This window comes from Pinus tabuliformis, chromosome 9 (genome assembly GCF_031772625.1).
Source record: "Pinus tabuliformis cultivar Carrire ecotype Pingquan chromosome 9, CPIR1, whole genome shotgun sequence".
In the NCBI taxonomy this organism is placed as follows: domain Eukaryota; kingdom Viridiplantae; phylum Streptophyta; class Pinopsida; order Pinales; family Pinaceae; genus Pinus; species Pinus tabuliformis.
The window spans coordinates 1560470889-1560498042 of NC_142307.1; positions in this window are offsets into that span (position 1 = coordinate 1560470889).

Below are 27154 nucleotides of genomic sequence, written 5' to 3' on the forward strand. Positions count from 1 at the left end.
GTCGAAAGCAGTTTTCAATTCAAAATTGTAAAGTGTCGTCTTGTCTCCTTTTCGTTTTTTGAAAAGAAAATCGTTAGTACTGTCGCTTTGAAAGAAGGAATAATTCATATTTGTACTTAGCATTCTTTTTGTCATTCACACATTAAGAAAGCGAAAACAAATACATGCATGTGCATTTGCATTTAGACTGCTTGTTGATTTTGATTTAGGACAATGCATCTAGTGTGTGCTCTCTGCTCTATGTTGAAAGGATTTCATTTCTCTTTCCTTTGTAGCTAGGATTTTCATTGCAAAAAGAAGATTAAACGACTTTTATCATCTTAGATTGCTTTTTAGGAATTGTATATCTACATCACGCGGTGAACCTTAAAGGCAAACTTCTTAAGAAAGATCAACTGTAAAATAAATTCAATGAACATAAAAACACTTTGGAACCTAACGCACAACATCTAGAAGTCTGGGCTAGAGATGTATTTCGGCGTCGTAAAGCCTGGTAACTGTCGCTTTCATCGTAGGTTGGGTGATTCCTCCTCTTTGAGACGATAAGTGCCAGTACGGACTTGTGCTCCCATGTACCGTCGAGTATATATTGGGAGACCACAACAGGCTATATCCTTTATCCTTAGGAAGCTGTGTCTGTCGTCTTATCGATCGCAATGCACTGAACACAACATTTGGGAAGATTGACTGCCATACCGTAAAAAGTATTCTGCAGTTTTGCGATTGGTTTGGTAATCCCTCTGTCTAGATTTCCAGAGTAGTCTCTTTCGTTCATTTTCAGACTCCTTAAGGGAAAAGGTCCATCTGAGCACTTGTCACTTCAGGCTCATTAAAAATCAAAGGCGACTAGAGTCATCTTTAGCTTTTTCTCGACTCTTAAAAATTGAAAAAGCAAGTTGTGTCAAAGTGTCTAAAATTTATTTTAATTGGAATAACGTCATTCTTCCCTCGTTGGTCTTAGGTTGAGAAAATGGAGTCCACCAACCAAGGATTTCCCCTTCGGGGAAATCCTAGTCCTTTCTCCTCTTGGGGAGATGTTGGTGCACCTCATATGGCCACATTGTCCCTTCCAGGACTGACAATTGGCCTGCCAGTATGGCTTTTCTCGACCTCTGTCGTTCAAAGCACCGTGATTCCTGAACAATCAAATCAGCAACTAGATGATACCAGAGTTCCCCCCCAACCTTCTACTTCGTTTGTCTCTCCCTCTCCTTCTTCCTCTTTGCTTGGTGAAGATAGTAAAACTAAAAACCAAGTAACTGAGAAGAAGAAGAAGGAGCCAACGACAAAAAGGGGCAACCGTGCATCGTCTAGCGAAAATCCACACACTGCACCGTCCAAACCTAAATCTCCATGTGTCATCTGTAAAGGAGACCACTATCACCGAGATTGTCCTTGCATCCCACGGATCCTAAGGGACTGGTCTCCCCGCTTGCACAATCCGTTGTCGTCAACCTCTAACGATCATGTTGAAAGTACACCGTCAACTAGTGAAAGCGAAGTCACTGGACAAAAAGGAAAACCTAAATTTCCTTGCAGACTGTGCGAAGGCGATCATGCCCTCCACTGTTGTCCCTTCCTAGACGAAGCTAAAAGAGTCTTGGATAATCGTCCTGGATTGCCGCAGCGACTCCCTCCTGGGTACAAGAAACTCTTGCCAAATCCATTGCTAGTTGAAAATCTAACTGACCCACCTTTGTTGTTAGTCGAAGCACCTATCATTGAAGATAAACCCTCTAAGTCCACATCAGACCAAAGTCAACAGGTCGAGACGGCAGTCGACCCCATCTTGGCTTCAGAAGATTTACCTTCAGATGATACAGTCACCAAAGAGAATGAGAACGACATCGTTCAAATTCTTTTCGTAAACACAGACTCCGATGAACATGGGGGAAATCTGCCCATTCCTTTACCGCAGGAAGGAAATTCGTCAAAGTTGTATCTGGCCGTTTATTCGGTCCCACCTCCAAGCAACCTAGTCGTTTCCTTCGATTGGAATCTACTAGGCAGACCCCGTTTACCATCTAATGTACCATTCCGAATCATAGTGCAAACTTAGAAAATTGTCATGGTTGGTACCATCATAGATGAAGGGGCTTCTGTGAGTATCCTTTCCTCAACTGCCTGGAAAGCACTTGGTTCGCCATCGCTTTTGCCTGAGATGCGAAATCTGACAGGCTTCAACAAAGGAACCAGTCAACTGTTAGGGATCCTTCCAAGTTTGCCTATAACTTTGAGAAGGAAAACCGTTTATATGAACGTAATGGTAGTCCAAGGACCTTTAGATTACAATCTACTCCTTGGGCGTGACTACATTTATAGCATGGGAGCCATTGTCTCCTCCCTCTTTCGAGTAATGTGTTTTCTGCATGAAGGCAGAGTGGTCCAGCTCGTAGACCAGCTTTCATTCCCTGGTTCACACATAGCTAATAGTAAAATGCCATCCCTAACAGGTCTTTTTGCACAAGGAATGTCTCATCAATCTCCAGTCCGTCCGCCTGATGAATGCGAGTGATTCGGTGGTCGTGACTGAAACCCAGGGGGGCATGCACCCTGGTCTGCTTCGGCAGGAAAACTTCAGGTATAGGGTAGGTTTCCGCAGAGGATATATGACTGGTCTGACACATCCGTCTGTTTAGGAAAATGGGATTAGACCAGAATAAGATACCTCTGTTAGAAGGTAGGCCTTTCCCGATAGAACAAAAGTTTTGTTTGCAAATTGAAGGGTAACTTGGAAAAGGTAGGCCTTTCCCGATAGAACAAATGTTTTGTCTGCAAATTGAGGGGTAACTGCGAAACTCTACTTCGCTATACCTGGGGGCATGCAAACCTTTTTGCATGAAAGTGAAAAGCGACCATTTATTTTCCTAGTTTGTAGATTCTTAACCCTTTAAACTCGTAGGATCAGTCATTCCTAGCTTACATAATAAAAGGAGTCGGAGCATAATTTCGAATGGTGCAAGCTCCCTAAAAAATTAACCTATCGATGAGACATCCTTATTATATGACTGGCACTAGCAGCTTTACACGAAGTTCAATCTCTTTAAAAATTAAACCTAGCAATGAGCATATGTTCCACCAGAGTTTAATCTCATTAAAAAATGAACCCACCTCTGGTAACTAACCATTGTGAATGATTATCATAAGCTTTTGAGCCTTGGTCGTGTTCTTACCATCACCTCCACTCTGTTTTAGCCGATCATTCGCCTCCATTTGATTGTTTACCCCTTTTGAGGAACAATTGTGACGAGTGATTGATTGGAAAGTTCCAAACCTTACCTGGAACTAGCTGCTATCTGAAAACATCACTCGTTCCTCAAAAAACGAGTCTCATTTAAGCTCTTTTCATCTGACTCGTAAAATATGAAAAGATTGTCGAGCAATTGGCCTCTCTAGCTCGTTAAAGTGATTGGAAGTGCTATCCCTCTAGATTTTAATCTTTTTGGACCTGAGGGATTATTACACAAAAAGATCGAGCGTTTGTCTTGTTCGGCTTGTTAAAACTATCAAAAAGTCATCCCTTTCGCATTGTTTTATACTTTTTTGGACTTAAGGGATTATATTACGAAAAAGGAATATTGGAGTTTTCTTTCCGTCTCTTTTCAGACTCTCTAAAATTGAAAAGGACCGAGTTATCCTTGTCGTTAAACTTGCTAAAACAATAGCGACAAACTTGTCCATTCAAACAAGAGCGAGTTTCACTATCGCTAGGCTCGTTAAAACATAGCGACGGGTTTGCCCGAAGGGAAAATTATAGAACAAGCATATGTTATCCTCCTCAAGCTTGACAAAAATAAAGAGGTATTGGTCAGAAATGACTGGGGAAAATTGGGAAGAAAACTTGAAGAAACTTTATTGGTAGAAGGTCACTCTTGAACATGACACTTTTCACTCCATCACCATGATTGAGTCGGGTTGGGTTATTCCGTTCGCCGATCATACCACCATTGGTCCACCGTACCATCCACTTTTGGGGTTAACGCTACCAATCCATTTCAGTGTCGCTGATATGTTCAAGAGAAGTCGCTCAGAGAATTCACCTACCCAGCTTGTGTCTCATCTGCTACAATACCTTCACGCTTCATTCTTTCATGACCGCCACCCTGAACCTTGTATCATCAGATCGTTTTCACCTCTACAAAATCATTTGCTCCGTTCCGTGTTGTAGATGTGGGATCCATTAATGCCCTCCTACGACGGGTCACTTCTTGTCGAAATCAGCTCATTATCCAAGAAGCCGACCTAGGGACAACCCTTCCAGTACTTTGAAGCTTGCATGCCTCAATGGCAAGTTTCTCACTTCCGGCGACAGGTTTACACTAATGGCCTTCGACCGAAAGATTTTGCATGGTGTTCGACATCAACTCATGTATTCACACCACGTGAATTGTACTGCAGTACCTTGAGGGTCATCATCATCATCGGTGATTCCTCTCGTGTCTGTTAACAACTTACATCATTGGCTGGTAATCAGGCGATGTCCTTCCATGTTCGACATCAAATCATCTATTCACATGGATCGACTTGTACTTTCGGGTGAAGATTGAATGAGTTTTGAAGACCCCGGATCTAGTTTCATCCATCCGGGCTACGATATATTCAGGAAAATAAAGACATCAAATGTGCATCATTGCTGCACAGATAATCATCCAAACTAAGGGATGATGGCTCTACCAGAATCATCAGTCTGCACACAGACGGTTGTCTGTCCTATGTACATGAAAATGAATTTATCATGCTGAGCATGGGAATGCCCGCCTCAGCTAGATCATGAAAATATTATGAAGATAATGTATTGTATTGTATCTTATTACAGGTCACCTTCCAGTGCGAAAAACCTCGGATCCTCATTATAAAGCATTTCACCCGACATCAAAAGATTTACGACCTCATGCTTTAGGGGGCAACTGTTATAGACATATTTAGGCACTGCAACCCCAATCACATATGTCCATAAACCAAGGCTTCTAAGTCCCTAAAAGTGTTGTTTCATACCCTAAAGGAGCAAGGTCAGCTGATTACATCATCTCCCAAAAGTTTTCCATGAGAAACCACTCAGAACTGGTCAAAGCAGGACCATACAGAGTGGCTAGTGCAAAGGGTGCGATGCATCTCACCTACCACATGCAAAAAGTGCGATGCATACTGAAAAGCCCTTCTGTAGGGTGCTATGAACGAGAGCAGACAAATGGCACAAGCAGTTTGCTAAGTGGAGACCATGAGAATCTTCTAGAAGCTGCTCATTTGACACTTGCCTCCCTGAGTTCGCCCAAGGATGAGTAAGAGATCATGAAATCTCCAAGTGGAACCAAGAACTAGCAGAGAGATGACACTAATAAAAATCCCAGAAGCTGACTCACCCCCCTGCAAATATTTATAAATGGATCCCTCATCCCAGAGATCCAAAGGTTGGAATTTGGTAATTTGCAAAGAGGTGCTGCTGGTTTCTCTTTGAAGACATTGTTGGGTGATCTTGCTTTGTGTGAGGTGAAGAGAGCTTTCAAGCTGGGAGGATGGCGTTGGGTCAGACCAAGTGGTTGTAATCCTCTCTTCTACTACTGTCACTAATAAAGCTTTTTGAGTTTTCCTCCATATTCTTGTGTATCTCTTAATATTGTGTTGATATATGCATTTGTATGGTCAATATATATATGATCCTATATTCTTTACAATGAAAGATCTCTATGCTTTGATGGTATTATGCTGCTGTGAATCTACAGGTGCTCTTTGAAGCAGGACAAGTAAGGAAGCAGTGGCGAGATTCTGTCAAAGGGGAAAGGAAACAAGCAAGGAGCCAAGCGGAAGACTGAGGTTGGTACTCTCTGCTTCTTTCTCATCTCTCTCTCGTAAAGGAAAAAACAAGTGACTTTAATCAGTTTGTTTCTAAGATAGCTACCCGTCTTATTGGGACTAGCAGCTCTGAATAGACACTAGATTTCCTGATAACAGTTATGTGTTGTCTATTATGTTTTTGTTTACTACTTCATTGTCTGTGTATTTCGCAATCTTATCGATCCATTGCATAAAATAACATAGACAAATCCAGGCACATGAGTCTGTAATACCTTATTATTTTCTTAGATCTCATTATTAGATCAAGTGGTATCAGAGCTTTAGGTTGCTAAAGTTAGACAAACTTGTGCTGGACTATTTGTGAATGCTAACTAGGTCAAAGCTCAAATCAGGAGAAGGAGAACTGGTTGAAGCTAACCCAGAAATAGGAAGAGTCTATCCTAGGAGGAAAATGGCAGAAGAAAATCCCTTGGAATCAGACTCTCAGTTCATGGATAGTTTCATGACCATGAGAGCCATGCTAGAAGAGATGTATCGATAATTTAAGAAAGGTAGAGGTGAAGATTCTTCAACCTCCAAACAAGACAAAGGAATAGGGGAATCTCTTCTAGATGGCCATTCTGAAGGCAAAGGGAAAGGAAAAGAGGCTCCCCTATCCACACCTCCTGATAGCCCTGAAAATAAAAAGAAGAAAACATCTTTGATTAAATTAGATGTTAAATTTGATTTACCAATATATTATGGAGAATTAAATGCAGAGAAGCTAGATAACTGGATTAGACAGATTGATGTGTATTGCAAGGTGTAAAATATTGATTTAGACAAGAGTAAAATTCAGCTGGCCAGCCTACGCCTTGGAGGAACTGCCTTGGTATGGTGGGAAGGCAGGACACAAGCTGACTTGAAGAAGCATGGTAAAATTCTTTCTGTTTGGAGTGAATATGTTTTTTCAATTAAAAAACAATTCTATCCACTAGCTTATATGCAACAAGTTATGATGAGTTGGAAAACTCTTCACCAATTAAAAGGGCAAAGTGTATAAAGCTATACCCAGGAATTTAGAAAAAGAGCTTTGATTTTAGGCATTTCTTTAGACTCACCTGAAACTTTGTTGAAGTATATAGGTGGTCTGCATAGTTATTTGAGGCACACCATTCTCATGTTTAACCCTACTAGCATAGATGAGGTATCTGTTCAGGCTACACATCTAGAGGCTAGAGGCAAGAATGTGAACCCAGAGATTGGGGGATCATCAAAACCCACTGCAAGCAAGAACAAGGAAAAGAGGAAGCAGAAATGGAAAGAGAGGAAGGCAAATGCTGTACAGAAAGCCAAACCTTCATGCACTCACTGCAAGAAGGATGGGCATGATGATGAACATGACTGGTCTTTGCATCCAGCACTGAAACCCAAGAAGTTCGATGGCAAGAAGAAGAAGGTTGCTGCTGCTGTATAGAAAGATTTTGGGGTCAGACTCAGGTGATGAAACAACAATCACAGCTACAAGTATACAAGGTAAAAATTATGAAGCATCTACTAGTAATTCTGCCCAAACTATTGATAGTGAAGAAAATGAGAGGAAAAGACATGAGCTTTTTCATATTAGAGTTATTTCCAAGCATCAAAAGATTGATACTTTGTTTGATAGTGGCTCACAAGTAAACTTAATTTTTGAAGCAATTGTAAAGAAGCTGGGATTACTAACCACACCTCACAAGAAGCCATATCCATTAGGTTGGGTATGTGATAAAGCAAAGCTACAAGTGACTAGACAATGTAAACTTAGGTTTGCCATTGGTTCAGCATTTGTAGATGAGGTTGAGTTAGATGTAATTCCCTTGGATATATTTGGAATTGTTTTAGGAAGTCCTTACTTGTATGATAGAAAAGCCATTTTCTATAGAGCATAAAATAAGTATCAACTAACCAAAGATGGAATAGAATATATTGTAAGAGCTCACAAACTCAAAAATAATTATACTCTCATAAACTCAGGGCAGATGAAAAGGATTGTAAATTCATGCAAGCAATTTTTACTAATGGTTGTAAAGGAAAAGAAACCTAATAAAACCAATGTATTTGAGGGCTGTGATGCTAAACAGAAAGCTGATTTAGAAAAAGTTGTTTCAGAATATGATATCCTGTTTCAAGAACCTAAAGGTCTTCCACCCAAAAGGGAAATTGTACATGATATTCATTTGCAGCAAGATGCTCCATTGCCTAACATCGGAATATACAGTTTATCCGCTTTAGAGAATGCATAAATCAAGAAGCAGGTACAAGAGCTACTCGAGAAAGGGTTCATAAGACCAAGCACATCACCATGCGGATCTCCAATTGTATTGGTGAGGAAGACAGATGGTTGAAGGAGGATGTGCATTGACTACAGAGCACTGAATAAAATAATGATCAAGAATCGTTATCCCCTTCCTCGCATTGATGATCTATTGGATTAGCTGAAAGAAGTTGTTTACTTTTCCAAGTTGGACCTACGTAGTGGTTACCATTAGGTCAGAGTAGCAGAGCAAGATGCATGGAAGACTGCTTTCAAAACAAAGCAAGGGACTGTATGAATGGCTAGTTATGCCTTTTGGCTTGACTAATGCTCTTGCCACTTTCATGAGAGTTATGAATGATGTACTCAGGCCTTTTATTGATGATTTTGTAATTGTATATCTAGATGACATTCTTGTTTTCAGTAAAACATGGGAAGAACATTTGAAGCATGTAAAGCAGACTCTAGATGTTTTGAAAAAAGAAAATCTCTATGTTAAATTATCAAAATGTGAATTTGGTAAAACATCTTTGAATTATTTGGGTCATATTGTAGGGGGTGGTGAATTGAAGATAGATCCCTCTAAGGTTGCAGTCATTGTAAACTAGCCTAAACCCAAGTCTGCTACAAAAGTTAGAAGCTTCCCAGGAGCAACACAATATTGGAGAAAGTTTATTGCTAAATTTTCCTTAATTGCAGCTCCTTTACATGCTTTAACAGGATTGAACAAGGTGTTTCAATGGGGAGGCAAACAACAGAAAGCCTTCGACACCTTGAAAGAAAAAATTAGTACATCACCAGTACTAACATTGCCAAATCTTCAAAGACCATTTGAGATCGAAACAGATGCTAGTGACTATGCCATGGGAGCAGTGTTGATGCAACATGGTAAACCCATATGCTACCATTCTGAGACTTTTAATTCTGCAGTAGTTAATTATCCTACATATGATAAAGAATTGTATGCATTAGTCCAGAGTGTGAAAAAGTGGAAACATTACTTAATGGGAAAAGAAACAATTATACATACTGATCATCAGCCACTTCAGTATTTGCACTCACAAACTAAATTGCAGCAATCAAGGCACTATAGGTGGATGGGTTTCCTACAACAGTTTCATCTAGTCATCAGATATAAGAAAGGCATACATAATAAAGTTGCAGATATGTTGTCCAGACCAATCATAAATGCATCTACTATACTTAAGCATAACTCAGTAATGCATGAAAGCTACATTGAACAATATGCTCAAGATATAGACTTTAAAGATGTATATGCAGCTTTAAGTAATGGCAAAAAGGTCAAAGAATTGGATTACTATGTTAAGGACCAACTCTTGTATCATTTGGGAAAGCTATGCATTCCACAAACTGAAAGAGTTAACATAATTAGGGAGGCACATACTTCTCTGATATCAGGTCATTTTGGTGTAAGTAAAACAGTTGCACAGCTGCAAAGATACTGCTATTGGCCAAAAATGCATGAAACAGTTTCTAGATATGTTAAGGGATGTACCATGTGTGCTAAAAGTAAGCCCAACAATAGAAAACTAGGCTTGTACACTCCACTACTAGTTCCTTCCCGTCCTTGGGAAAGTGTTTCCATGGACTTTGTTGGGGGATTGCCAAAATCTAGAAAGGGACATGACTATTTATATGTTATTGTGGACAGGTTCAGCAAAATGTGTATTTTAATACCTTGTAACAAGCAGATTACAGCTGAGCAAACAACGAAGTTGTTCTTTCAGCATGTTTGGGTGCATTTTGGGTTACCCACTTCCATAGTATCTAATCGAGATTCTCGATTTGTTGGGAAGTTTTGGTCAAGTCTGTGGGAATTAATGGACACCAGACTGAAGAAAAGCACAACGTTTCATCCACAAACAGATGGCCAAATAGATGTAGTCAACAAGATAGTGATCTAGTTGCTCAGGGGTTATTGTAGTAAGCATCCCAAGCTTTGGGATGAAAATTTATGTTATGTGCAACATGCTTACAACTGTGCTAAACATTCTTCTACATAGAGATCTCCTTTTGAGACCTGTTTTGGTTTTATACCAAGGTCTCCCTTGGATTTTGTCTTTGAAAAAGACATAGCAGTTGCTGGACATAGTGATGTGGACAAAGCAACCAGGTTCATTGAACAGATCCAAGAAATTCACTAGGCAGTGCAGGAACAGCTGGAAAAGAGCCAAGCCAAGTACAAGGCAAGGCATGATAAGCATCGGGTGGAGCACAGCTTCCAAGTTGGCGATCAAGTCTGGCTATATATCAGCAGTGACAGAATGCAAGGTGAAGGAAAGAACCTAAAGCCAATAAGTTATGGGCCTTTTAAGGTACTTGAGAAAATTGGTGAGAACTCTTTCTTCCTTGATCTACCAGCATACATGCACATCTATTCAGTGGTAAATGCAGAAAACTTAAGACTGTTTGAACCTTAATTAATTGAAGATCCCGAAGAGCAAAGTTAATTGCCTTCCATTGATGATCCGTTGCCTGAATATCTCAACGAGCTGCAGGAAGATACAGTGCTGGACAGGAAGGTGAGAACCATGCACAGAGGGAATGTTGAGTACCTTAGGATCGGGCTGAAAGGTTCAAAACCCACCAATGCAAAATGGATAGAGATTGGGAAAGTGAGGCGGCTGTATCCTCACTTGAGCGATGCTTGAAAACCAACTTTTGATGGTCCAAAAGCCTTTTTTAGTGGGAAGGCATGATCCAAATGGGTCCTAGAATGCTCTCTAAGTCTTCAAAATCTCTTAAAATCATGCCAAAGATCAAAACAATCGTATGCGAAGAGCCCTTAGAATGGCGGAAAAACACTATTGGGAGGCTAAAAACACGTGAAAACAGTGAAAAACAGAGTATTGGGAGCGTGAACAGTGAATGCACAGTAGTCGTTAGATTTGTCCGATCAACGGTCCAGATCTGATCGACAAATTGCAATCAGCACAGGCAGACAGTGGATATCGGCGCAGACCATATAAAACTTGCAATGGCGACTGGTGGAGTCAACTAGGACCGTCGATCAAGTGCGCAGATCGACGGCCCACGTTGCATCGCGGGATCACTATCGGAGATTACAAGAGCGCTTACAATGGCCCGAGGTTATCACGATGTGCGATTGCGATTAATCGCATCGTGATATCGCAATCGGGGCTACATAGAGGAGCATGCTATATACACATACATATATGCGATCCGATGAACCAGACTTGACGGTTATATAAATATTATTTCATAAGATTTGAGATCCGTAGAAAAGGCATTTTTAATGTATTTTGCATATTTCGTTTATTAAACAAAATACAAAGGATGAAGCGCCGATGCGATAAGCTGGACCCGAAAGGGTTCCTTAAAGCTATTGTATATTATTTCAGATCTGCCATAAGCCATTTTTACGTTGTTTTCACGATTTTTAACGTATTTTTAAAATACAAAGGAGCAAGGCCGAAGCGACTTGCGATAGCGATGAGGACGGACCCGATAGAGGAATAGACCATATTTAAGGACTTTTGAAGTCCAAAATGAATAGTGTTTTGGCAGATTTTCTCAGTTCGAATACATTTCTCTGTGTTAACAGAGAGCGGCTATTTTAGGGGTTCCAAAGGCTCGAGGCACTCTTACGTTGCAGAATAGGTGGCCACCTCCCCTTTAGGCATTATGCAATGATTGTGTAACGCTAGAAGAGGAATTCGAATGAATAGAGGCCGGGAGACAGAAAGCCGAGAAGGAGAAATGAACAGGTAGCCCAGATTGGCTTTAAAGCCACAGACAGAGAGCAAACATAAGCAAGCAGAGTTGAAAGCAGTGCCGAGACAGAGCTAAGACAGAGACAAAGAGTGATTAAGAGAGACTGTGTGCTCAAGAAGGCTTGAGAGGTTCAAGCAAACTCTTACTGTTATATTTGTTGTGTATTGAGTCTCAAATTGAGCTCATACTGTTGTAAAACTCTGCTTGAAGACATAATAGAGAGGCCACCACTAAAGGCTGGACCAGGAGATGTAGCCCAGGAGTATTGGGTGAACTCCTCATTAAATTTGTTGTGTTATGTGTTGTCTATTATGTTTTTGTTTACTACTTCATTGTCTGTGTATTTCACAATCTTATCGATCCATTGCATAAAATAACATAGACAAATCCAGGCACATGTGTCTGTTATACCTTATTATTGTCTTAGATCTCATTATCAGATCACCCCTAGAGGCCAGTTCGACTTGGTACTTATACAAAATGATTAGGAATCATTCCCCATGAAAGGAGGAAGCTTTCCCCACAAAAATCCCTTGATTAGTGGATCTGGCTCCCAATACTAGGAATCTGCATTAAATGGCAGGGAACACATTCCTATATTTTCTCAATCATTGGAGCTCCACAATCTGTGCCATAATTCCATAATATCTTGTTGATTTATTATTTAATATTGATCCTCCTGTAGTAGGGAGTAGGTCCCTAGATTATCTCCTCCTCCAAATCTCCATAATCTGCCCAATATTCTCATAATATTCCACAAAAATAAATAATATTAGGCACAAATATGCAATTATCCATAAACCTTCCTAATGAACATATTAAAGTTAAAAATACATTATCTAATGCAAAAAGAGAGGTTTAATGTGTTGAAGGATGGTCAGATGGGCCTTAATTTATGTCTAATTTAGATGCCCATCAACTGCCCTTCCAACATAGAATGTTAACATTGGCTTTACACAAGGAAAGGCACAATCATTGCATGCAAAGCACAACATATGTTCTATTTTTGAATATTCAACGTATTCATATCAATATCCCTTTCCTTTGCCAAATCCAAAATAACACATGATGTTGCTTCACACCCACTCAAAACTATTAGAAGCCCGCACCCTACTACCTCTGACAACGTATAGCTTATCTGCAAGGTGGTTATACAAATGGCGTTACAATAGACAACATACAATATATTTGTCAAAACAATTATATAGATGGCATTATATTTTGGAAAGTGGCAATAAGACTATGAACTTATTGTCCAATATATTTTTTCAAAAAATGTATTTTTCTAGGTGATGTCTAAGTATTCTACATTTTGGTCTTCAATGATCAAATTCTTTATGAGATTGTAATTTCTCGTTGGTTGAATGGTATCTCTTAATGCATAAATGGATTTAGCACCCTACAAAACCCCACAACACTTGGATTGTGTAAACTACCTAGCTAAAAGATGCAAAACTCTACCAGATTTTGGGCAATTTTGGTTCAAAAAATGCCCACAAAAGGGCCAAAATGTAGGAATTAGACTATATGATTCTTTTATTGTATTAAGCAAACATATATGGTTTTTATTTTCAAAGTTAAATGTTTGATATTGCATTAGTGAAAAACGAACTAAGAATAGTCAAAGAGCAAATCAATTGTTCTAACCTTGCTTTGGTAGGGATTAATGAGTGAATGCAAGGGGTTAGTTTTATTTTTATATATTTATTAAAAATAATAATAGGAATTAACTAGTTTTTTAATGCTTCACATAAAATTTACAGGATGAGTGTATTTTATTTTTAAAAATGTTAACTTTTTTTAGAATTATATAAGTTTTGTATTGATGATCATGATCATTAACATTTATTAAAATTAAATTTAGCTTATTAGACTTAACAAAGGTAAGAGATTACTTAGAATCTTTTAAAATTTGATTTCTATGCTCAAAAACCATTAAGAGAAGTGCTCCAAAATTATTGTAGTTTTGTTAAGTGAAAATGTTAGGAAGGTTGCAACCCTCTTAGTGTCAAACTCTTTCGTCCCAAGGTGTTTTGGGAATTGACCAACACACAATTTCACTGTGGAACCCATAAGAAGTTATTCTTGATGTAGCAATGTTTATTTTTTTTCTTTGCACTAGTCAAGACAAAGATACTTTTAATCTTCTATATTAGGGTTGATCACCTCCTTGTAATACCTTATTTTCTTTTTTCCCTCTAACATTTTAACACGACACAATTTCCTCCTTATTTGCCAATGTTTTACCCACAATTTTCCATCCCTACTTAAGCTCAAGTTGTTTTTGGCTAGAGTTTGAAGCAATTGTAGGAAGCCTCTTATCTCCCATGTTGTTTAACCTGTTCTTATAGATGAGGTACTTAGTCATGCCCTATTCTCAATGGGGGATAGACTCACTTTTGTCAAGATGATAGGGTAGGATGTATTTCCTTTCATTTTGAGATTATAGGATATAAAATTATTTTGAATTTGTTGTATCCTTTTCCATGACTCTTTAGAGGTACTACATTCACAAACCTCACATCCATATAAAATAACAAGAATAGCAAGAATCTCAAATGAGGAGTTTTCTTTTTATAATTCCATATATGTTATTTAAACTTGTTTTGAAGACCATAATAAGTTTTACACCCTTCATTTATCCTTTTTACAATGATATAATTCCAATTGAGTTTATGATGAATATCAATGCACTTCAGGCTCCATTTTATTAAGGCACTGCATATATTTGGAAGAAGGCACTTTCTCCATTTTATTAAAACATTGTCAAGATATTTGTAAGAAGGCACTTCCTCCGAGTTGTTGTTGTCATATAGGAAGGTATCACATGTGGTCTTGTTAGAATTAATTATCATGACTTTCCTTTTGCCATAATTAATCATTGTATCAATATTGGAGCAAAAATATTCAAGAATTCTCAACTAAATACTAAATAATTATTAATTACTTGCCAATATTATTAAATTTATATTGTCAATTGGGGTTATCTTGGGTGGTTTGGAGGAATGAATGGAATCCTCATATTGATAGTGTTGGGAGTCCGCCAACACAAAGGATTTGCCCGGTATCGAGTCCCAACTAGACCTCACACAATTTGGAGTAGAAGCCCCAACCGGGAAATAAGGTCGGTTGCCATTATTCTCTAAAATTTGCCTTAGCTGCAATTATCAACATAAGAGATTATGCAAACAATCTTTGAAACAAGCAAGTAAGTTGACATTATGAAGCATACAATTGTAATGTATATGAAGTACTTTCACGGAAGGGAAAAGAGAGAGAGTGCCTCTAGAAGAAAAGTAATATTACTATCCTAAAAGAGACACACAAGAGCATGAAAGGATCATTGATTAACTTGCAAAGTAGTTCACAAGATAACAATGATCATAAAAGAAAGTAACAACACACATTCAACAAGATGCATACCAAAGCCAATGAAATAGTTCATTTTCATTAGTATGTGTTAACATAAACATACACCACAAACAATGAAAGAATAGTCTCACAATCATTCATGACATATGCATGAAAGTGCACCGGCTCTAAGAGCTTCATATATTAAGTGAAAGTCCCAAGATACACAATTAAAATGTTGCCACACTAGCCCCAATAGTGGAACATTAAGTCACTACTTGCTCCTCCAAAGAAAGATCTTCTCTCTTATGTTGAGCTAGAGAAGCCAAGGTGAAAAGTCCCTCATTCCCTCTCTTGAGCTATGAGGGTGTATTTATAACAAATGAAGTGACTCTCCACCTCCCATGTGACTCTTGGCCTCCCTCATGACACTTGAGCTTCTACTATGACTTTTTGAATTCCTATGTGACATTTGAGCTTCTACATAACTTTAGAAATTTCTAGCGACTTTTCACATTCCATGTGGGACCCTTGTGCTTCCACACATTTTACATTTTATTATCTTTTGGAAATTACATAATTATATTCCACAGATGATGTGGTAAAACACATTGACACATATGACTTTGTAATGATACTTTGAGAGGCCATGACTTGGCGATGATGTTATAAGACTTCATTTCATCAATACCAAGCTCTTTTCCTTGTTTTTTCTTCATGATGGATCTTTGTTTGTTCTTGATATTCACCCTCCAATGGGTCTAGATGAGTGTTGGAACCTTCCAATACAAGGAAAAACAACCTACCTACTTCACCAATCTCTATCGAGCCTCACCTATGCCCCAAACTTACCAGCATTGGATAGTTTTACCCCGTTACTACGGGGTCGGATAGCCAACCAGTACAAATCACAATCCATTTTCTCCTTCCCTCAAAATATTCAGCATGAGATATCATCTCTTTGTCTTGTTCTAAGATTCCTTTATGTCCTTCATGGTGGTTCTTGCTACTGCTCCTTCTTCGCAAGTGTTCTCTTGTAGCCTCTCCTTGATGACTTCCCTTAAGAATCACCATGTCATGTTGAGATGATAATACTTGCAATTGAATTCCACTTATGACAAGCCAACATCAGTCTAGAAGTCATATATTCTATCTCTACTTTCTCATGGAAGATGTTGACTGTGATGGGTTTGTGCAAGGGTTGAGAGGGAGAGGCTTTCCTTGGGTGTGTTGTGTAGTTACAAGAAGTAGAAAGTGGGAGACTATGCACTAGAAATTCACACTACGCAAGGACAAGAGGAAGGGGAAAGCATGTGTGTGAAGTACCAGAGACAATGACTAAAGGCTTAAGACTTAAAGTTGCCCAAGAGAGAGAGAGGGAAAAGGAATTGCACATTTATCTATTGTAAGGGTCCAGGGGTGCGTCACTACTGACTAGAACTATGCAATGTGCAGTAAAGGGAGGATATGACAGGTCTTTTGTGCAGTGGGAAAGTCTATCAAATAAGGGCTAGAAGCTTGTTGACTATATAACTGTGCAATGCTCATTGAAGGAGAGGTAAGCTCAAGGTACTGTGTAGTTCTCTTCAACAGTGATGTAGAGGAGTATCCACTATCCATTGGAACTGCAAATGCACAGTATTAGGTTAGGAAAAGCAATGGGATTGTGAAGTTGCGCAAGTTATGGAGATAGGGAGGCAAGGTTGCACACTGTAACTATGCAATGCATAGTAGTTGAATAGGAAGCTTATGGGAATGTTCAATTGAGAATAAAAATGACACAAAGATGACCCCATTATCCATTGCAACTGCACAATGCGCAATTCAAGGCAGGAGGAATCATGAACTATGCAGTTGGCAAGGCTAAGCAGTCAGAGTGATGGTCTAAACTTCAAGGTTGCTCAATGTGCAGTTGGTGGAGGTTGTCCTCTAGGACTACACAGTGCGTAGTTCTAAGAGGAAGAGGATGCTTCATTGTGACTTAATACTGCGTAGTGCGTATCTCCAGGAGGGAGAAATTTTAGCAAGTTGCAAAGACAATGAAAGCTCTAAAAATAACAAAGTGTGGGATGAGTGGCACAAGAGAGAACAAGACATGCAAACAGGTCCTGAAATAGTGATCTCACACTTGTATAACATCAACACAAGCTAAGAGATTGCACAATACCCAAAATCAAAATGCATACCTTGGAACCACAACAAAGTGACACATATTTCTAAGTGTGATAGTTGAAACGTAGCTTTGCGTCACTTAGAATACAAGTTGAGACACAAGTGTCGACTACAACCAAAAAGTGCGCTAATCTATGGGAGAGTGTTTAGCGCAAATTATTATGATATATAAGATCATCTAATGCAAAAGAGAGCGCTAGACCTAACTTTAGCCGTAAAGTGTGACACATGCATAAGTGAAAATAATCAAAAGTGACACTTTTGTCACTTACAGAAGCTAAAGGAAGCGAAAGTGACACATGTGAGAGCTAAAGAAAGAAAGAAAAAACACTTGTGAAAGTGAAAGCAAGCAAAAATGACAGTGTGAAAGTGAAAGCGACACTTATGAAAGCAAAAGCGAGCAAAAGCGACAGTTGAGAAAATTCATTGGGATGATGGTACACTTGCAACTAGGAGTGAGAGAGACTGTCAAATAATGTTACACATTGACTGTCAACATGTATTGTGTAGTGCACTATCCATGTCAATTGTGCAAGCATTGTCAGTAAGGGTTGCATAGGGTCTATGAGTTGCACAATGCATATTACTAAGGACTAGTGACTGCGCACACTCTATTTCTAGGGGTTGCGTAAGCATTGTTCTCAAGGATTGCGCATTGTTTGTCTATAGATGTAACCATTAACTAATAAGTCTTGCAAGAAAGAGGTGTGCTTGCGAATAAATCGAAAGTTAAGCATGTGTAAGTAAGTGGTTTCAACAGTTCATGTAACAACCACAGGTTAAATTTCCATGTAAATACAAATAATACCAAGGTCATGGGACACACATTCCAAGTTGAATGGTTGGGAAAACATCACATTGGGGGTCACTTTTGGTTTATTAATGGCTCTGGAAATTGGCGAAGGCAAAGAGGCAATAATTGAAATTTATTTATGAAAATAAAGGAAAATAGGAGAAAAGGAAGGTGAAGAGACATTGGTTTACAGGCTAAGGAAATTAGAGGAAAATGAACAAAAATGAGACATCAATGATAAAAAGGCACTTGAGAATCAATTGACAACTTTTTCTCATTCTTTGATTAGGATCAACTAAGGAGAATGAACAAACACTTGGACAAGCAAGGAAAGTAAGGGTGCGTAAGAGAGGGCTTCAACAATGGCAAGTAAGGACATAAATTAGTTGTGGTTTGCAGGTAACAGTGTGCATGTGAGATTTAGCATGCTTATGTTTGGATGCATGGTATATGCATGTGATTCTTTTGTTATGTGTTGTCATTGGCATGGATATTTTCCTCGAATGACAGTGGTTTTAGCCTTTCCTTTCCGATTCCTGGATAGTCATGGTGTTTTAGGTTTTTCCACTTGTTTTCTAGTTGGTGCTCAACTTCCTGATGACCGTGGGTTGGAACAAACGCTTTGGAAGCCCTGGAACAGCTTGGGTTGAGTTACTAGTTCCTGGAGCCGTTGGTTGGGACAAAAATTCCAGAGCCCTTGGTGGGTTGAGTTATTAGTCTGTGGATCTGCGATTGGAACAAATGCTTTAGAGCCCTGGAAGGCTATGGGTTGAGTTACTAGTTCTTGGAGCCCTGGATAGATTGGGTAGAGAATAATCTCGTTGATGTTAGTGATTTTCGAACTGTAGAGGTGGAGTCACTGTGGTTGAGGGTTGATGTGGTTTTGCCTTTGGAAGCCTTGGTTGGTTTTGTTTTGGTTTAATCCATGAGATCCCACATTCATGCTTGGAATATGGCACGAGGATGATTGGACTTGGTTCAGCCCAATCTATGGTCGAGTGGTATGTGGAAGTACCTGACTTGGTTGGTATTTTCATATGTTAATAAGATTTATTTTTCCTACTGTGATTTATGAATACTTGTAGTGATTATGTTGGTGATATTATGGCTGAGTGGTCATGGTTCCTATGTTGGTAATTTTCTGGTTATATGTTGGCTATATGATGTTATCTATCGATGGCTCTTGACATGTTTTGATAAGTTATTGATTGGTTAATGAATACATGGACTAACAAGTGTTATTTCATCTAGCTAGAGAGGGTTTAGAGCCTTCTTGGTGATTCTTAGATGAATACTATCGATTTATGATTAGATATGCATTCGTGACCTGTAGCTTACATGTTTTCCATATGTTTGATGAAATTTGTTTTTATGGATTAGGCACGTCTAGGTCAATTTCTTGCTTGATTTTTGATTGTTTGTCATTGTCATCATGTATATTATGATTCTGGAAAGTTTCAGGCAATTCTGGGCCGTGGTCTGGAGGTTAGATTGAAAAGGTGGCACAAATCCAGAAACCACATGCACAAAACTGGAATATTTGGGTCATAACCGCTAGCAACCAGGCTTATGAGTGCGGTTGGAGCCTCATAACTACATGCATGCCTTATTGTGGGTGTGGTTGGGGGTTAGGTTAGAGAAAAGGTAGTTCTAGCTCAAGATTTGGTCATGGGAGGTTGTGGACTGACTTCTGGGTGATCTAGTGCTCCTAAGGGGTGTCAATAAGTTTTCATATTGTAGGCCCCCTTTCCATAACTAGAAATTGGAGGTCGGGTCATGTCATAGTATCACTCAAACTCACATTTACCCTGAGAGCTTGTGAAATTGGGTAAATGTTGGGAGGGGTGCTTACAGATTGGTATTAGAGCTTCCAGGTTCAAACACTTGGACTGGATGGGCTAAATGTATATGGTTATGCATGCATAGTAGGTCAAACATGCATCATGGTGATGTTGTTGTTATGTTATGATGTTGATATGTTAGCTATGATGGAGCAGGAGATGCAAATTATCAGAGCGAGGTTGCAACACTGAACCTCAGGGTAACAACAATCGTCGTATAGGTTTGTATGTTTGGCATACATGTATGATGGTAATGGTTGTTATATTCATTATGGTTATATTCATTCCTGTCATTCTATTGATGTTGTGGTTACATGCATGATAGATCATAGTTCACCAGTGTGGTCATATTCACGTGCGTCGATTAGTCATGTATGATAGTTAACTTCTTGTTATATGAATTGTGGTCATATGCATGATGATTATAGTCATTGTGGCTAAGATATTGATATTAGATGTATCATGCTAATCTAGATTGCCATGTGTAGATGGTTATGGTTATAATATTCATGCATGAGTTGATATATTTGTAATATTGTGTCATACTAATATGGACTGACTTGTGCAGATGTGATAGCCTCCGTTGAGATACATTGAGGTATGAGTTTGATTATTTTGTCTATTTGGTTTATCTAACATGGTATTTTTGCAGGAAATAGAAGGACATGGATGAAGAGCAAAGTAGTGGATACGGTTCACATGACTCCCCTTACAGGATTGACATGAAATCTATGGAATAGAAACGTGGCATGATTATGTGGCATGTTTTCAAGTACAAAATGTATGAGAAATGAAAGTCAAGTTTTGGCAAATGTGGTTAAATTTAGTAGAGCTTTGGATATCCCATTTCCATAATTGGACATTGGAGATCAGGACGTTATAGTGGCTGCCTCCTTCTACCTTAGTGTGGACCATGAATAGTAAGGGGGTTTTGTTTACAGTTTGTTTGAATGTTTGATTAATTGCATGATGAGTATGTGTCTATAAGACTGCATGAAAGGATGATCTTGTTTTAAGACAATTGTATTAACACAATATGTGTTAAGACAATTGATATGCAGTTGAGTACAAGTGGGTGATAGTTGTAGCATTATGACTAATGACTGTGAGTTGATTGCATATTATGACATGGTTGTTAGTCTTGGTAAAGGCTAATTTCAATTAATAGACACGATGTCTTGATCTTTGGAACATGTGACTAACATGTGTGAGCAGTTGCAGGGAAACATGCTTGGTATTAGCATGACAAGGTAATAGTTAATTTGTTTATATAACTAAGAGCTGGGTGATGTGATAGCACCTATAAGACTCAATTGCAGCAAGGAAAAAGGTAAAAAAAAGGAATTGGATGAGAATTCCTTTGGCTAGGTTTGGAAATCGCAATTACAAATGAATGAGTGCATTGCATGAATACAAGAAGTCTTCTTAACCCTGATTTTGTCTAACATCGTGTGGATATGTGCTAGATTCATGAACATGTATTTGTTAGGCATAACAATTGGTTTTTAGTTATAGCTGGTTTTTTCAAGAGAATTGGAATCCATTGAGAAATGATATGTGTAGGTGTACAATGCAGGAAAAAGTGCTGGGTACAATGAGGTAAGGTAACTAGTATGTTGTTATATTTATTTATGTACGGACAGTTATGTGTTTATGCCAGTATGATGCAGGGAATTACCTAGCAAAAGAGACTACCATGAAATCTTGAAGAAGGCTCGAGTTGAGCTTTCCCTTGGAAGCTTTGGGAACCATGGGGTTGAGTCATGGTATTTGTTGCTAGTTTTGTACTTTCATTTTAAGATACATTTGCGTTTGAATTGTAGTTTTGATTGTGTTTGGTGCATGATCATGCCACTTTGTTTGTGGTGCCGTATTGTTATTGGTTTTTCATGGTTTTTCTTCTTGTTTGCTTTTTGTTCCCACCTTTTATGTTTTGAGGGTATTGGAATTAGTTGGGGGAAGAAGAAATTCAATGGAGCTTGGGAAGAGCTGAATGAAACCCAACATGTAATGTGAGACTTGGATGAAGCCCAATGCTTGTATAAGGGCAACTGAAGGCAAGAATATGAAAGCCAGTTGGACTGGTTAGATCCATTGGGATAAATGGACGGTGGCAGGACAGTCACGAGAAAGGTAACAAGAAATGTAAAGTGGATGGATCTGAAGTATCAGATGCCTTGGCTATGTTGGGAACTATTGTACTCAATGTTGTGCATGTGTTGCACAAATAAAGGGAGTTCTCTTAACCTTGACCTTATGATATATGGTAATTATGTTGTGATCATGTTTATGATAATGTGTATATATGTATATATATGTGTCATCTATGTATGCCATTGTCTGACAAGGTCGTCAGGGATCATTCTTGTAACAACCCTGGTAAAAAATTCATGTAATAAAGTTAACAAATTTAAAATAATAACCAAGGTCACAAGACACATATTCCAAGCTGAATGTTGGGGAAACCATCCTAGTTTGGGTGTTCATTTGGTTTATTATGGCTAAGGAAATTGGCAATGGCAATGGCAAAGGCTTTGGAAAGGCAAAGTGGCATTAATTGGCATTTTATTTATGAAAATAATGTAAATTAGGAGAAGAGGAAGGCGAAAGGTCATAGGTTGCATGTAAGAAGGAAAATGAAGGAAAATAATGGAAAGTGAAGAAAATAGATGTATCATTAATAAAAAGGCTTCTAAGGATCAATTGGTACCTTTTTGTGAGTTCAGTTTTGGAGCTCTCTCTCTCTCTACTCTCTCTTTTACTCTTGGACACTTACAACATTCTTGGAGCACACTGGCATTGGATCAAGGAAAGCAAAGGAAGGAAAAAGAAGGCAAAGGGAAGCGAAGATCAAGCAAGGAAGAGCATATTCAAGTGGCTACAATGGGATTACTTGCAAGTATCAAATTGCGCATGTGATATCCTTTCTAGATTTGGCATGCATGATACATTCATGTGTGTTGTCGGTTCTCTTGTTGTCATTGGCATGTTTTTTTCTAGGTGTGATAAGGTTTTTCAGCCTTGCCTTGCCATTTTCAGATAGCCATGGTGTGATGGAGTTCTCTTGTTTTGGTTGAGTTGGATTGTTGAATGGACTTGAAGTTAAGTGGGGTGGTCTCAGGATTATTCACAAGGCCTTGGAATCCCAGGATGGGATACATGGTAAAGCTTAGGAATCCCTTAACTGGTGAATCGTGGAATACACGGTAAAGCTCAGAGATGAATACCCTTGAGTGAGCCTAGGAATCCCTTAACATGTAATGGCAGGATGCATGATAAAGCCCAAAGGGTGGTTACCTCATAGGCCTAGTGATCCCTTGACCGGTAATGGTGGGATACACAGTAAAGTCGAGAGGTTGAGACAGACAAATTCTTCACGATTTAGGTGGAGAGATCCAAAGGCATCCATGCTTGTTTAGGGCTTATTGATCCAGTGGGGATTACAATAAAGCTTGATTGTATTTATGAGGGTTCCAGCCTAGGAATTCCTTGGTGGGGTATACGGTAAAGCCCAAGGAAGACCTGGTTAGCCTTGTTGTGAGTCCCACATTCATGCTTGGAATATGGCATGGGGGTGATTGGCTGAAAGAAATATTTTGGTTCAACCCAATCTATGGTCGGGTGGTTCGTGGAAGCCCCAGACCTGGTTGGCTTATGGATTCATTAATAAGAGTGCCTTCTCCTTGGTATTTCATGTGTAAATGTAATGGTTCATATGTGATTTTTATGGCTATTGTATTCTTCTTATTTATGTTGGTTATATGATGGTTATGAGTGTGTTTTATGACAGACTTGATGTATGGCTCTCATCATGTTTTGATCTGAAAATGAATGTACAATGAATATATGACCTAATAAATGATAATGCAGCTATTGTAATAAGGCAACAAAGATTCTTTACGAATCCCAAATAAGTATGAGACCCCTATGCTCAGATCTTTTGTTATGACCTGTAGATTACATATTTGTGACATGATTAACGAAATGTATGACATGGCTAGTAGGGGTATGAATAAGTGCCCTTACCTATGATTGCATTAGTAGACTTATTCCATTGTTATTTATCATTTCTTAAAGTTTCATGAAGTTTTGGGCAGTGGCTTGAGACCTAGCCCTGAAAAAAGTGGCTCAAAATCCAGGGTCGCTAGCGCAAGACTGCTTGAAAAAGTCTATAGTCGCTAGCATGCCTTGTTGTAGGAGTGACTGGAAGGCCTCAGTTGCATGCATGGCTTGTCGTGGGAGCAACTGAGGGTCCATATCAGTGAAATGTCAAGTCGTCTCAGGGGTTGGTCACCTAAAAGGGTTGGTTGGCTCCTGAAGGTTCTACGGCATGTGTGGAAGGTCATAATGGTTTTGTTTTGTCAGTTCCACTTCCTTAACTATACATGGGGAGTTGAATCACATCATAACATCCTCTCATCACATGTCTACCCTAGTGGTCTGATTAGCTTGGGTAAATGTGGGAGGAGGGTGTTACAGAGTGGTATCAGAGCATGGTTCACCCCTTGGACTGGATGGGTGATATGTTGGTCATGCATACATGTCAATTACATGTGTGTTATTCATGTTTGTGGTTTATATGTTTGTTGTGTATGCATGGTGGTGGTCATGGTTGTAGTTGTGTCACCATGTGAAAGTTGATGGTGTTGTTATTGGATGTGGTCATCATGAGCGTATGTCGGTTATGCATGTTAGTGCTTATATGTTGTTATACATACATTAACATGGTGATAATTTTCGTGCATGATGTCATGGTATGTGGTCGGTATGGTCATGCATTGATAACTGGATAGTGGTTGAAATGATATTCATATACTACTATGGTTATGTTTATACATGTATTGCACTAACCTAGTTCATATTGCAGATGAGATATCCTCCATTAACTATACTGAGGTATGTTGATTATGTTATGTTTTGGTTTACATTGACATGGTATACTTGTAGGAGGAAGATCAAAGATGAGTATAAATATGGTAGACTACAGTTCACGAGAATCTTCCTATGGATAAGATAAGCAACGTGGTGTTGGACACTCTTCTGACTTAGGAGACACATTGAGAAGCTTGAAGGTAGAAATAAGAAGTTGTAAAACAGATCATGACAGGATCATTTAGGCACATGAGAAACAAGCAGAAGTCAATGCAGTAATCCTTCAGAGTTTGTCTGAATTGCAAAGATAGGGACTGCTTCAGATCAGTCATGGGCAGGAGGATAGGACTAATGGGGCATATGGCAGTATATCTCATGGTGGGAACATGTCAGATATGGATGACATGATCAGAGATGGTAGGCTCTTGGATACTCTGGATAGGAGAAGCGATGGACATAGGTTCTATTCTAGTTATGGTTCTGACAGGCACTATGATTGTCATCGTTATCATCCTTACAGGAGGAGTGACATGGGATATTTTCCAGATGAGTTCAAGAAAGTGAAGCCACCTACCTTTGATGGGGATTTGAAGAATCCAGAGGATGTAGAAGTGTGGCTACTTGGGATGAAGAAATTCTTTGAGTTTCATGAGTACACTGAGAATATGAAGGCATGAATAGCTATCTTCAGCCTTAAAGGGAAAGTAGACATCCAGTGGGAAGATTGGAAGTGGGTTAGAGACATTAGGATAGAAGAGTTGAGATGGAATGAATTCAAGAGACTTTTAAAAAAGAAATACTTGTCAGAAAGGTACTACGACAACAGAGCTAAGAAATTCTATGAACTAAAGATGGGATCGATGATAGATGAGGAGTATACGACCAAGTTTCTAGAGCTATTGAGGTATGTATCGTATCTTAAAGATGAGAAGGCCAAAGTTCAGATATTTGTTAGTGGATTTCCATTAGCATTTAGAGATCGGATTGAGTATGATGAGCCTCGGTCACTTGAGGAATTTATTAGGAAATTGAAGCACTGTTATGAGCAGTCAAAGCGTAAGACATAATTGTAGCAGGGATGGAAAGGGAAAGACAAAGCTAAAGGTAAATGGCAATTGAAAAGAACAAGGCCTTAAGATGCAGGTGAGAAAGAAAATGTTGCACCTTATAAGAAGTTCAACGTAGTTAGATAGGGACATGGGTCACAACCTAGAGGGCAGTAGAATAGAGGTGATGGTATGGGACCATTGCAGTGTTGGATATGTGGCAAGGAGCATCTCAAGAGAGATTGTCCGCAGTATCAAGGTGGTAGGCCTCAGATCTACAATGCACAGGAGGCGTGGACTGTTGGGGAAGTTGGGCAGAGCATTCCTCGTGTCTAAGCAGCATTAGATAATAGGTCGGCGGATCATTAGGCATCCATTATCGAGATGAATGGTAAGCTTTGTGATCAAGTTGTTTTTATTTTGGTTGACCCTATATCTAATTATAGTTTTGTTAACCCTCACTTGGTGGATAAGTGTGGTTTAAATAAAGAAGTGCATGCAGAGTCCTGGTTAGTGCAGTTAGATACAGGTGCAAATAAAAGAGTGCATCACTGAGTAAGAGCTTGTTCATTCGAGTTGAACGGTATGCCTACCTCAACACATTTGAATTTATTTCCGTTGGGATCATATAGTATGATTTTGGGTATGGATTGATTGTATCTTCATAAGACCAAAGTGGAATGTTATGACAAGGCCATTGAGTGCTTGGATGACACTGGGAAACAAAGGATCTTGCAGGGTAAGAAGAAGGCAACATCAGTTAGAATGGTGACAACTATGCTAGCAAAGCGCAATCAAAGAAAAGGGCGTGTGTTATTTGCAGTGCATATTTCTAGTGATAAAGGTAAGGATGTTGAGGTATTGAGCAGGTACCCTATCTTGCGGCAGTTTTAGGATGTATTTCCCACAAATATTTCAGAGTTGCCGCTTCACAGAGAAGTGGACTTCTCTATTGAGTTGGTACCAGGGGAAACACCAGCATCAAAGGCGCCTTACAGGATGAGCACTCAAGAGTTAGTAGATATGAAGTTACAGTTGAAATAATTGATTGACAAGCGATACATTAGGCCAAGTGTATCACCTTCGGTGCACCAATGTTGTTTATGAAGAAGAAGGATGGTACTCTCAGGCTATGCATTGATTAGAGGCAGTTGAAGTTAACCATCAAGAATAGGTACCTATTGCCGAGGACTGATGACTTGTTTGATTAGTTGAAGGGAGCAACAGTGTTCTCAAAGATTGATCTAAGATCATG